General features: G+C 49.7%; 1 pseudogene; it reads left to right on the top strand.

Moving 5' to 3' along the window:
• Positions 1–571: 571 nt before the first annotated feature.
• Positions 572–686, top strand: LOC132654502 (U6 spliceosomal RNA; annotated as a pseudogene).
• Positions 687–4,544: the final 3,858 nt, after the last annotated feature.

The following is a 4,544-nucleotide window of genomic DNA, read 5'->3' as shown; positions in this document are numbered from 1 at the left end:
GGAAGGAAAGCCACCTGTAGGTGTAGGTCCACCACAGAGGAACACATACTTCCCGTGACATGTCAGTCACAGAATGACAAGCTTCTGTATATCTAGGGGTGGAACTGAGAGTACTGTACTGTAATTTTTCAAGAAAGGAAAATGCAATGGTGTTTGCCAGGGGTTGAGGAATGGCACAGTGGAGAATTCTTAATTGGTGTAGAATGACCATTCAGAAAAAGAAGAAAAAACAGTAATCTTCTGAAACCCAATGAGAGGCTGGAGGGGTGGAGGGGTCTGGGCTGGGTAGGGGTGAGGTAACAGTGCTTTCTGCACAAGCATAAAGACTGAATTTGAATCTTCAACACCTATGTAAAAGCCATGCAGGGTGTGAGTTCTTATAGCCTCCAGCACTGAGGGGAGGGGAAGGGCTGAGGTGCAGAGGTGCCCTAAAGCTTTATGTGGCACACTGATCCCTTGCTCTCTCCCCCAGCCTGCATAAACATCACAGACTGCTGTCTGGGTAGTGATTGTCCTTTACTCCCCGTTTCTTGGCAGGAAATATGATCTTTTCCACAAAGTAAAACTTCTTGTGCTTGCTTCGGCAGCACATATACTAAAATTGGAACACTGGAACGATACAGAGAAGATTAGCATGGCCCCTGCGCAAGGATGACATGCAAATTCGTGAAGTGTTCCATATTTAAAAAAAAAAAAACTTCTCCCCATAGTGATATAGTTTCCAATCTCCCTGTCCCACCTGCCCCAATAAACCATCCTACCACACACCATCACACTAAAATTGACTAAGGAGGACACCATCATACCAGACACCATCATATGAGACACCATCACAACAAAAGAGATCAAGGAGGACACCATGACTGAAGAGACCAAGGAGGAAGTGAACGAGGGAAACACCATCATACCAGACACCATCATACAAGATACCATCACAACAAAAGAGATCAAGGAGGATACCATCATAACTGAAGAGACCAAGGAGGAAGAGAACGAGGGCGACAACATCAGGCCTGGCCAGCCTCAGGACGCTGGCACAGCTCTCCCTCAAAAAGAGACCGAGGACAACATCACACTTGGCCAGCCTCAGGACACTGGCACAGCTTCCCCCCACAACCAGCGTCAACGCTGGAAGCGGGTGAAGAAGACAATCATGAACGGCCTCAGACATCTGTGCTGCTGCTGCCTGCCACCTGCTAAGACAAAGGCCGCCTCATGTAAGAACATGACTCCAATGAAAAGGGACCTTGGAGCCACCCTCAGCACCAGGTGAATGCATTACTTCACTTCATTTTATTCACTTTTCCTTCTGTCCCTCCAGCCTACTTCTGTCCTTCTCTCTGCCTGCAGCTGTATGTTCATGGGTTATCTTCTGTCTTAAGGAGGGCGATTATGGCACCGAGCTAAGGTGTTATCAGGCACCGGAGGGGAGGGCAATAATGATTTTGAAGCAAAGGGTTGAGCCTGTGCTCTTGAGTTCTGCTGGTCCTACAGGTCAAAGAACATATTCAGGAACAAAAACCGCCTAGTGCTGGAATTATCTGCCCAGCACTGCACAGACCCCAAGCCCCAAAATAAGCACCTGTCTTTTTGGAGAAGCAGGGGACTTTTTATTGTCAAGGGCAGTCTACCCAAATTTCCAAGTCTAGGCTTGGATAAAACTCCTTCCTCCAACCTTAATCTGTTCATGTTTGGGGAAAGGCAGTGGGTAACAGAACCTTCATGGTCCAGCAACAAAGCCCTTCAGGTTCCTTTCTGTTTTGCCAAGGTATTGGTGATGAGAGGAGGGTCTATGGTCTGTGACTTCCAAAAATCTGATATCTGATTACAGAACTGGCAAGTTGCGCTTTGGTGCCCTTTGCTGAACGGTACCTGTGTCTCCCTTTCATTGTGTGATGGTTTAGTTGACTAGACCTGCTATCCAGTGCTCAAGTGAGTGATGCACGTTCTCTGAAGAATGAACACCCTTGTTGACCTCCTGTAAACTTCTACCCAGTTTCTCTGGCGTATGTCCCACAGCTTGGGTGGGTGCTGTGAGGTCCACTTAATGTGAAAAACTGATGACTTTTGGTGGGAGGTGACGGCAGCCTAGCTTCAGGAGCATGGAAATGGCTGATCAGCCCTCCACCCTCAAGCGTTGTTGTCACAAGCACTTGTGGCTAGGCCCTGTGTGTAACAGCAACCTTGAACTTTTGAAGCAGTTGGGAACCTAGGTCATGCAGAAAACAAAAGCAGTCCTTCCTCATCTTCTCTTTGCTATTGCTTTTGTATTTGTTGAGGCAGGGTCTCCTGTAGCACAGGCTGGCCTCAGCATCCCTGTGTGGCCAAAGAGGACTTGAGATGATCCTCCTGCCTCCACTTTTCTAGCTTTTCCAACTGCCAAGTGTTTATCCTTTACGAGACTTTCCTGACTTTCACCCCAACCTCTTGTCTAAGGTCCATCAGCTGACCCTTGAAGTACTCTCAGTCAGGGCACAGCTAGTTGTGTCATGTCTAGATGTAGAGTGTGTGTGTGTGTGTGTGTGTGTGTGTCCTCCTTAAGGTTTGGGTGCCAAAAGTCCCACAAAGAATCAAGTGTTTGAACATTGTTCCAAGCAGGTGGCACCACGTGGGGCAAACTGTGGACCTTGGACAGTGGGCTTAGCAGGAAGAGGTGGGCCTCTGGGCATCACTGTGGACAGACACTGGAGTGTAACCAGCTTTCTCAGGCCCCTACTGCCCCACTGCCCTAGACCAGCTTTCCCGTCCCTGAGGACAGAATGTGAGGGAACTGGTCCATTCCTTGCTCTGACATCACAAGGAGCCATTGTGACACCTATCCACTGAAGGCTCTGGCTGAGCCTGCTTCTTGTCTTACAGAACAGAAGCTCTTGGTTGGAGAGCAACTGGACTTCTGTGCCCGTGACAGACTATACTCGCAGTTTAGAAGCTGTTTTGACCACCATATAGTAAGTGCCTTCTGTTCTCTAACCTACAATATTTTATTATGTTTGTTTAATAAACATAAACTCTCCTTCTATTCCCTCCCTCACACACTCACACCATTCTCCACTCCTCTTGTCTTACAGAGCAGAAGTTCTTGTTAGAGAGTAACTGGACTTCTGCATCAGTGACAAGACATTCCTGGATTTTTGAAGATTTCAGACTACCGTAGAGTAAGTTTCATAAACATAAACTGTCCTCCTATTCCCTCCCTCACATGCCCTCACACCATTCCCCACTCCCATTCTCCTCAGAGAAAGGGAGGTCCCCCATGGGCACCAGCTCACCCTGGCACATCAAGTTGCCCAAAGGACTGCATGCATCCTCTCCCACTGACACCAGACAAGGCAGAGCAGCTAGGGCAAAGGAATCCAAAGGCAGGCAACAGAGGAAGAGACAGCCCTTGTTAGGGCACCAACATGAAGGACAATCTGCACCTCTGCTACATATGTGTAGGGGGCCAAGGTCCAGCCCAGACATCCCCCTTTGGTTGGTGATTCAGTCTCTGTGAGCCCCCATGGACCTGGTTTAGTTGACTCTGTGGGTCTTCTCGTGGTATCCTTGACCCCTCCAGCTCCCTCACTCCTTCCTCCCACTCTACCACAAGATTCCCCAAACTCCATCTAGTGTTTGGCTGTGGGTCTATGCATTTGTTTCCATTCACTGCTGGATGAAGCCTCTCAGAAGACAGTTATGCTAGGCTCCCATCTGCAAGCAGAGCACAGTATTATTAGTAGAGTCAACGGTTGCCTCTCTCTCCCCTAGGGTCGGTCTCAAGTTGGGTCAGTCATTGGTTGCCAGTTCCCTCCATCTCGGCTCCCTGTTTAATCCTGCACTTCCTGTAGGCGGGGCACACTTTGGGTTGAAGGCTTTGTGGGTGGGTGAGTTCCCTCCACTGGCCCCCTTGACTGGAAGTCCTGCATGGCTGCAGGAGGGGGCCACATCAGGCTCCATATCCCCTGCTGATAGGAGTCTCAGGTAGGGTCACCCCATAGACTCCTGAGAGCCACCCTCTCAGTTAATTCTTGGTGTACTCATTTTGACAACAGTGATTAGCCACCACAGCATCCTAACCTCAGCCCGAGGCCACTCTCCATTTTTCGTTCACCTGAGTCGAATGAGAAAGGAACTGATGTCCTTGATGAGTGTGTATGTGCTGAGCTTTGTATGCAGAGAGCCGCTAGAGAGCCAGGGAGCAGGGGAAAAGGGAAGCATGCTACCTGTGCCCTAAAGGATGGGCATGAGTGTCCACAGCGCACCTGAGGACAACCCTCTGGAGCCTGCTGCTTTAGATGGAAAATGTACCACAAAGAGTCACGTGTTTGAACACTGGGCCCTGGCATGTGGCACTGTGTGGGGAAGTGGGGTCTTACAGGAGGAAGAGGGTCACTGGCACCAAGGGAAAACTGGACAGAACTGGCTGGCTGGCTCAGGTCCCTACTCCTTCGGCTACCTGCCTTTCCTACTACCATGCCTTCCCTGTCCTTGCAGGCAGAAACTGGGGGAATCGGTGTGGTTGGTGCCCAGGCATGGCTAGGTCGTTCCTTGCTCTGACATCACAA

This window comes from Meriones unguiculatus, chromosome 5, assembly GCF_030254825.1.
Source record: "Meriones unguiculatus strain TT.TT164.6M chromosome 5, Bangor_MerUng_6.1, whole genome shotgun sequence".
NCBI lineage: Eukaryota > Metazoa > Chordata > Mammalia > Rodentia > Muridae > Meriones > Meriones unguiculatus.
The sequence above is the reverse complement of the archived record's forward strand: the minus strand, read 5'-3'. Positions and strand labels throughout refer to the sequence as shown.